Below are 9,752 nucleotides of genomic sequence, written 5' to 3' on the forward strand. Positions count from 1 at the left end.
AGACAGGAGCGCCTGCGATGGTGTACTCAACGACGAACTTGGGTGCACGAATGGGAAAACGCGATTTTTTTTGGATGAATCCAGGTTCTGTTTACAGCATCATGATGGTCGTGTTGGGCGACATCGCGGTGAACGCACATTGGAAGCGTGCACTCGTCATCGCCATACTGGGGTATCACCCGGCGTGATGGTATGGGGTGCCATTGGTTACACGTCTCGGTCACCTCTTGTTCGCATTGACGGCACTTTGAACAGTGGACGTTACATTTCAGATGTGTCACGACCCGTGGCTTTACCCTTCATTCGATCCCTGCGAAACCCTACATTTCAGCAGGATAATGCACGACCGCACGTTGCAGGTCCTGTATAGGCCTTTCTGGATACAGAAAATGTTGGACTGCTGCCCTGACCAGCACATTCTCCATATCTGTCACCAATTGAAAACGTCTGGTCAATGGTGGCCGAGCAACTGGCTCGTCACAATACACCAGTCACTACTGTTGATGAACTGTGGTATCGTGTTGAAGCTGCATGGGTAGCTGTACCTGTACACGCCATCCAAGGTCTGTTTGTCAATGTCCAGGCGTATCAAGGCCGTTGTTACGGCCAGAGGTGGCTGTTCTGGGTACTGATTTCTCAGAATCTGTGCACCCAAATTGCGTGAAAATGTAATAACATGTCGGTTCTAGTACAATATAGTTGTCCAATGAATACCTGTTTATCATTGCATTTCTTCTTGGTGTAGCAATTTTAATGGCCAGTAGTGTAGTTACGATGCAGCCCCTGTTCACGACAAGTTCCCGCTGCCCGTGGGGCGCCGTTCTGCTGGCGCGGAGCTCCCGGTGCTTCGCATCGCCAGCAGGCTGCAGGCGACCGCCGGCAGCGATTAGCAGGCCGTGGGCGTCGGCGTGGGCGGTGCTAATAGCTGCCGGAAGCTGCGGCGCGTGCACCGGCTCACTGACACACCGCGACCCGCCGCTCGCACGTCCCTCTGTAATTGCACCGGCCCTGCCGCGTCGCGCCGCGCTGTCTGTGTCGCTTCAGCTGCCAGGAGAACGTGTTTCACAAGTTCCGAACACACCAACCAATAATAGGTACATCATGCGGAGCAATTGCAGACACCCTAAATAGGCAGGTCCGGCAGGGACGCTACCCGAAACTTTATTAGTAACCAGCTTTTTTGGCTGCGACCTCTCCAATCTACCCATATCTCACGCACACACCGTTACACATGTTTAAGGGGTCCTTTAATCTGTGCCGACGTCAGTGTGTAATAAGAATATGTGCACTTATACTCCTAACACCAACGTTGCCTGAGTGTCTATTCCAATGTCTATTAGTCCAGCTCCTCCTTCCCTCTCTCTCTCTGCCCATCTCCTTCTGCTCCCCCTCGCTATCCATCTCATTCTCCCTCCTCTCTCTGTCCATCTACTTCTTCCCCTATCTCCAGCTCCTTATCCCTCTGTCCATCTTCTCCCTCCTCCTTCTCCACTTTATGTCAATCTTCTCCTCTCCCTCTCTTTGTCGATATTCTTCTTTGTCCATAACCTAGTTCTCTCCCTCTTTGCCCGTCTCCTCTTCTTTCCTATCTCTATCCATCTCCTTTCCTCCCCCCCTCTCTCCATCTCTTCCCTTTTCCTGTCCATTTCCTCTTTTCACTCCATCTCCTCCTACTCCATCTCTCTATCCATTTCCTCTCTTTTCTTTCTCTTTCCATCTTCTTCCTTCTCTCTGTCTCCTCCACTTCCCTTTCCCTGTCCTTTTGCTCCTCCCACTCTCTGAAAATCTCCTTCTCCTCCCTTTCTCTGTCGATGTCTTCCTCCTGTCTCTGTCCATTTCATTGTTCTTTCTTCTGTCCATCCGCTCCTGAGCTCGCGTATCAGTACTATTGTTATGATTAGTGACGGTGAGTAAGTAAACATTGGATTCACAGCATCACGCAATAATCTATAAAAAAATCCAAGATATTGGACTCGACACAAGTGTCGTCAGCATCCCTCTAAAGTATTTCATATTTAAAAACGTTAATAATACTTGAAAAAAAGATGGAATGATTGTTTCAGAAAATTAAAAGACTGAAAACCTTTTACAAAAAGAATAAAAGAAAAGTTTATCATAATTGGTATGTGGCGACCATTCAGACACCCAAAGCACTGAATATTACATTATTAAATATACTGTGATTATAATATTAATTAACTAATAATGTTAATGTTATAATTTTAAGTAAACAATAGTAGATCAAGGGACGGGCTCATCTCGATAACACTCACAACTGGTAGCATTTTAAACTGAAAGAATAACTATTAGAGATTTAAATTACAACAGGTAATAGTTGAAAATGAAGGAATAGATATTAAAAGAATTAGAATTAAAATTAATTGATATTACTTTCTCTGCTTGGTTCCGAAGGATGTTGTGGTGAAAGCAAATATTCTGTGGAATGTGAGTGTATGCTTTCCCGGCGTATACAGCTGGCGAAGAGAACTCTTCGCCATTCTGTGGAATGTTTTCAACAAAAACAAGTTTAAAATCTTCTAAAATTAGCAAATAGCTATTAATTTGTGCTAAAACATCCAATCCATTTCTTGTGAATGTTCTATCACGGCACTAAGAACGTCACAAATTTAGTTTTCCATCTACACATAGTGTTCGCCAATCTTGATGAGTACTTCCATAACCCTGGAAAGGCGTGTGGTAGATGACGTAGCAAAAATTTATTTAAAAATTTAACATCTTAAATGCGAAGAAAAGCTGCACTGCGATATTTGGCTAGTGCTTTGTGACAAAACAGGTTTTAGTACGTGGGCATAACAGTGAAAGAATATGGCTTCGAGATGTATGATTTGATTAATGGTTGAACCCCATTCAGATTTGCCGCGATAATCACCACACCCTCAAATTTTCCGTTACATCCGAATTCTGATAAGAAGTGCCGGATAAGTTCTGAAATAGCCTAGGAGTGTTTTTCACTAGTTATATAAAAGAAGCCTAAGAATCTTTCCTTCATCTCTTCTTCATTTAACCAACGCAGGACAATGGAAAAATGTACTGTATTTGCCACATCTTAAGTTTCGTCAACCATGACGGCTACAAAAGGAACACCCATAATTTCCCGATCTATAGCTGACAAAACTATCAAGCCAGCGGCTTTATTTTGCATTCGAATAGATATTTCTTTAAACACAGAGGAGGAGTCTGTATGTGCTCCACTACATGAAGATCATACTCTGGAGTGTACGTCAACAATTCCACATAATTTCCCATTTTAACAGAATCTGTTCTTTCATCGTGTCCTCGAAATGATGACAGCTGTTTTCCCAGAAAACACCGTGCTTTAATAATCCTTTTAAGGATGTCCTTGTTCCGCCTTCCATTTTTATTGTGTAGGAGCTGGTCGTCAATCGCAGTTTCTACTCCATTTTTTCCAAAACCAGCTATAGCTACTACGATCGTAGATGGTGATTGATTATCGACGTCACTAATTTCCTAAATGCGTGTATCCAATTTTAATCCAAGTAGTATTTCTGCCTTTTCCAAATAACAGACAACACCAACAAAACACCGCATTCAGATCACCGCTACGGGATAACCATTCACAGTTGGTAGGCATCTTAAACTGAACATGTCTAGTATATTTACTGGTCTTTTGAATCAAGTTCGGTAATTACGGTGTTGGTCGACTATTTTTAATTATCTTCTTTTTCTGATAAAGAATGCTCAGAAAACGGTTTGGACGAAAGCTTTTTTACACTGAGGCCAATAAAGTCATGGGATAGTGATATCCATATATGTACAAATAGCGTACAAATGGCGGTCGTATCACGTAAACCAGATGTAAAAGGGCGGGCACTGGCGGAGATGTAATTTGGGGATTAACAGACTCTGAACGCGAACCGTTAGTTGGAGTTAGACGCTCGGGACATTCCATTTCGGATATCGTTAGAGAATTCAGTATTCCGAGACCCACAGTGTCAAGAGTGTGCCAAGAATATCAAACTCTGGTCATTACCTCTCACCACGGACGAAGCAGTGGCCGACGGCCTTCACTTAAAGATCGAGAGTAGCGGCATTTGCATAGACTTGTCAGTGCTAGCAGAAAAGCAATACATGGTGAAATAAACGCATAAATCAAGGTGTGACGTACGAGGAATGTATCCATTAGAACAGTGCGCCGAAATTTGGTATTAATGGGCTATGGCAGCAGAAAAGCAACGCGAGTGCCTTTGTTAGCAGCACGACAGCCCCTGCAGCGCCTCTCCTGGGCTCGTGACCATTTCGATTGGACCCTAGAAAGTGGAAAACAGTCACCTGGTCCTAATTTTAGCTGGTAAGAGCTGATGGTAGGGTTCGAGTGTGGCGAAGACCCCATGAAGCCAACAAGGCACTGTGCAAGCCAGTCGTGGCTACATAATGGTGTAGGCTATGATTACTTGGAATTTAATGGGTCCTCTGGTCCAACTAAACTGATCATTGACTGGAAATGGTGATGCTCGGCTACTTGGAGACCATTTTCAGCCATTCATAGACTTCATGTCCCAAGCAACGAAATTACGTCACCGGGTCACAACTGTTCACAATTGATTTGAAGAACATTCTGGACAAAGCGAGCGAATGATTTGACCACCCAGATCGCGCGACATGAATTCCATCGAACATAATCGAGAGGTCAATTCGTGCAAAACATCCTACAACGGCAATATTTTCGCAATTATGGACCGTACAGTCAACATGGCTCAATACTTTTACTGGGGACTTCCAGCGACTTGGTGAGTCCATGCCACGTTACGTTTCTGCACTACGCCGGGAAGAAGGAGGGCAGACATGATATTAGGAGATATCCGATGACTTTTGCCACCTCAGTGTATTATACATGTACCCATAATTCTGTAGTATATTACTGCACACGAACTGGCACCATCGCATAATTTCATACACATTCGGCAAACCAATAAACTGCGCAAAACAATACCGTACTGTTATTGATACACTCCGTTACTCTGTCTGTACTACACGCCCGTCTGAAGCTGGCATCGGTTGTGGGACTATGTAAAACATGCAGAGGGCCCGCGGCCAGCAGAGTGCGCGTGCAAGTCTCTCGCTGATCAGCTAAGCTGCATGGACACTGCTTCAGCACGGCCCGCAATGCTCGATCAGTAACGTAACCTAATTAATGTATTAGTTCCACCTGTTTCCAAGAAATGTAACAGTTTTATCCAGACGTTAACTCATCCAGTGATGTCCGCAGCTCGTGGTCTCGCGGTTGTGTTCTTGCTTCCCGAGCACGGAGTCCCGGGTTCGATTCCCGGCAGGGTCAGGGATTTTCACCTGCCTCGAGATGACTGGGCGTTTCTGTTGTCCTCATCATTTCATCATCATCCAAGAAAGTGGTGAAACTGGGCTAAGCAAAGGTTGGGAAACTGTACGGGCGCTGATAACCGCGCAGTTGAGCGCCCCACAGTCCAAACATCATCATCATCATAATTCTGTGATTATAATCACATAATGTATTCTTACAGTTACTGTTGCCGAAGCAACGTTTCGCCTGCTTCCCCTGAATGTGTGCCACTGGTTGTTACAGAAGCAAAGAAACCACTAAATGCTGGACAACTACTCAGTATTATAGGATGTTTGTAAAATCATAAGAAAAAAACTTTGCTTACTTATAGGAAAAATATCCATAGCGAAATAGATAACTAAAAACACAAAAAACTGATAAACAACGTCTTAATTTGTGACTGTATTATAAAAACTAAATGAAATACGAGATCTAAAATTACAAAATATCTATTATCTATTCTATTTCAAGGGAACAAGATCACTAAAATAAAAGGGGGCTTTCAAAAACTATAAAACAGCGTTAAACTCATAAGAAATAAATAATTTGTAGTTCAGAGCAATACAAATTTTATAATATTTCTATGTGCAATTAACGTCCTGCCGACACGTGTCAACCTCTTCAGGTAAACAGTTCGTCATGAGCCTCCCCCTCCACCCTCTGACTGCCCCAACGCATGATCTTGCCTAGGTGCGTGGGCAAAAGGGCACCTCCATGCAATGTGCCTAAACTTTGCCAAACATGTACATTACCCAACAAATTAAATAATTTTTAACATGCTTTGCGTTGACTGATGTAAAAAAATTGTCCCATTCTCTACTCCAACCTCTTACAGTTCGTTTATTTATTTTAAGTAGCCTATGTTCTTCCTCAGGATTCAAGCTACCCCTATAACAAATTTCATCAAAATTGGTTCACTCGTGAAAATGTAGCAGACGCAGCTACTTTCACATTTATAATATGAGTATGAATATTGGAACAAAATACGAAATAAAAAAATTGGAAATGGTCAGAGGGAATAAACTGACAGTTAAAATAATAATAGTAATAAAAAATTATAATAAGTAGTGATAAAATTGTAAACGGGAAAGTAGTAAAGAATTGTGAATCTGAGTCTGATTTCTACCTCTCTAAAATTAAGGTTAAACTCGTACCTGGCAAAATCAAAATAAAATCATGAAACCTAATGAAATAATGAAATAGTACAGACAGATTTACTATAATAACAGAGTCAGTTCAAAAATAAGACACAATTAAAATAGCTAAACAAGGCAACTGGCCAGAATTAGCTAAACAAATTAATAATGCTACACAGAAAATATTTGGGACAGTCAAAAATAAAAAAGGAGACGTTACGGAATGAAATATGTGAAACAGCTTTAACGGAGAGCACCAAAAATGGAAAAAAGTGGAAATGCTTAAGAAAAATTTAACACTATGATCAATTTATACAGCAAAGAAAGGAAACAGCAAGGATAATTAGAACTATTAAAAGATGTTTTGGAAGGAGGAAACTTGCAGAAATTGAGAAAAACTTTTCAAAAAAATAATACCCGTGATTCTTATCACACGTTTAAGTGTATGCTGAAGGGATGCCGGATCTCAAGTGTGTTTCTCATCAATGAAGATGGCAAACTTGTCTTAAGAAATAGCAAACATTGCAAAAAAACCTTGCACAGTATTTTGACCAGCTTCTTAATTGTTGAGAACCAATGCACAATTGAAATTCTCGTACACGCCGTATTGTACCAGCGAGTAGTGGGCTAAGTAATGAGAAATTGTCAGTATGCTAAATCACATGGGTGCCCACAGTATTTTTAAAATAAACCATGGAATTGGGTAGGTAAAAGTGTTCCGTGTTCTTGTTTATGGAACAAAAGGAGTGCGGAGTAGGGGTGGTGTGGTAGTCGGCAACCATTCAGGGCAGCAGCCCTTGTGTATGTTCTCAGATGGAGCGAGGTCCAAAAATATGGCAGGAGTGGGGGGAGAAGAAGTAGTACATACTGCCAGCCTGGAAGTCAAGGCGAGAGAACGCGTCTGCCTCCCGTGGCGGATAGCACGTGATTCCCTTCCCACGCATTCCATCGGTTTGCTCAGACGTGATGTGGGAGAGCTCAGACTGTCAGCAGTCTCAATTCCGATAAAATTCCCTTTTGCTGAAGTGATCTTCATGTTTCCGAATGCCCAGTATGGCTGTAAATCCAAAGTGAAAATAATTTTTTTTTTAAATTGGCAGTTAATTACTAACATCTTAAACAGAGGGTGGTTGGTACAGTACTCTTTTAAGGGAATGACGTAACCCGTGCGATCAACTTATCGTGTAACGATAATAGTAATATGTGATAAAATTATGATAATAGTTATTACTATAGTAATTTGTGTGATAGAAATTATAATAATAGTTATTTCTATAAGAGCCAGTAAAATGAAAATGAGACGGGTGGAAAAGAGAAAGTAAACTGTATGTTATTTCAAAAGTAATTGCCGTAACTGTTAATACATTTTTCGCAACAACTTTCGCAGCACGTGGGAGGGCATTATCCTGCACACAAAATGGCGCAGCCCGTCAACATTCCTGAGCGTTTGCACTTGATGGTTCGCTTCGAATTTTGTAAACCGTCCACGTACCGCTGTGCCTTAATTGTGACGCCGTGTTGCAGAAAGTTAATGAGTAGCGAGCCCTTGCAGTCAAAGAAAAACTCCCCACGACTTTCCAGCAGCTGGCGTCGCTGTTGTTTCGAGTACGCTACTGAAGTTTCGCTGGGAACCCCTTACACGTCCTCCACTCAATCCAGATGTCTCCCCATGAGAGTTCCATATTTTTGGAGCCCTGAAGAAACACATTCGTGGCCGTCGATTTGCACGCCTGGGTACAATCATGGTTCTGTCGGTAACCACAAACATTTTTCCATGAAGGTATTGACCTTCTTGTCTCAGAGCGGGAGGTGTTAACAGTTACGGTGATTGCTTTGAAATAATGAAAAATTTACTTAGTATTTTCTTCCTGTCTCGTTTTCGTCTAACTGCTCCTTCTATGTTAAAGCAGGCTGTAATTAGGGCAAGGTAAATAAAGAAAGAGGTCATAAGTAGGGATACAATCAGATGATAATTAAACCGACACCCTAGCTGTAAACAGGCGTTGATATACATCGTTGGGGACATGTTGAAAATGAGTGCCCCGACCGGGATTCGAACCCGGGATCTCCTGCTTACATGACATCTTTTTTTTAAATCTCATTTCGTTCTATATTATTCGTTGACTTTGTTCGTGGTGGACGTCCGATGACACTCGTTCAGGTTGTTCGTTGATCCGTTCACTCAGTTTTTTATTACAGAGGGAGGCTAAACCCTCTGACCGAACACGCAGAGCTACCGTGCCGGAGTCCCATGAAACTTGTCCAAGTTCATCGTCGGTCCATTAACTCAGTTTTTTATTACAGAGGGCAGCTAATCCTCTGACCGAACACGCTGAGCTACCGCGCCGGCTTTTATAAAATGTGGAACGCTTCACGATTTTGCGTGTCATCCTCGCGCAGGGGCCATGCTAATCTTCTCTGTATCGTTCCAATTTTAGGACATGTGCCGCCGAAGCGAGTACAAGATTCTACAGTCGAGGTGAGTTTTGAACTCACGAGCCCCCTACGCAACGGTTTAGTATCATAACCACTACAACGCTGCGCTACCCATCCATATCAGACACCGAGGGCAGAGAGCATAGTGCCCCTGCAGGGACGTATCCCTTACACGCTCCCCGTGAGATCATCAATGGTATCTATTCTTTCGGGAACAGATACTACCTTCATATACCTTCACGCACTTGTGAAGTAAAAAAAAAAAAAAGTTATTTCTTTGTAAGGTTGCAGTTCGTTGCGGAATGAAGGCATCATACAAGTTGTGAACCATTTCGCCTGAATTTTCTGCCGGTCGCCATTCAGTTCCACCCTCTGTTCCGTAAGGGAAAAAGAGAGAGAAAACCAGCAAACGTTTCTCTGCTCTAACACCGACAATTGAGAAAACAACTGGACCACAATTTAAATATTTTTGCCTATTGGTGATCCACAGCCGTAAGTTTTGTGTGAGACTGATGATGCAGACATGTCCTTGATAAACTGATTATATTTTGCAGTTTCTACTTTTTAGATCGTTTTCAGACACGAAAAATGCACATGCTGACATTATGATCTCCAAAAATGTTTATTGACTCTATCAGGAGTAGCACAAATGTCTTAAAATATCTGAGTATCCCCGTCTGAAACCGCTTTACGAGGAAAGAATACTAGCGAACTACAGTGTAACTTTCTACTTTACAGGGCCGCCACCGTTTTAAATGATAGGAAATACGAACCCTAAAATATAAAGCTTCGTTGGGGATCCATCGTACATAATATTCATCCAACAATGAATTATCGGCCCA

At 42.4% G+C, this 9,752-nt stretch overlaps 1 non-coding gene across 1 annotated transcript; it reads right to left on the reverse strand.

Moving 5' to 3' along the window:
• Positions 1–8,829: 8,829 nt before the first annotated feature.
• LOC124721634 lies at positions 8,830–8,936 on the reverse strand. The gene has a single exon (XR_007006364.1). It is a non-coding gene; the product is annotated as a U6 spliceosomal RNA (small nuclear RNA).
• Positions 8,937–9,752: the final 816 nt, after the last annotated feature.

Source organism: Schistocerca piceifrons, chromosome 1, assembly GCF_021461385.2.
Source record: "Schistocerca piceifrons isolate TAMUIC-IGC-003096 chromosome 1, iqSchPice1.1, whole genome shotgun sequence".
In the NCBI taxonomy this organism is placed as follows: domain Eukaryota; kingdom Metazoa; phylum Arthropoda; class Insecta; order Orthoptera; family Acrididae; genus Schistocerca; species Schistocerca piceifrons.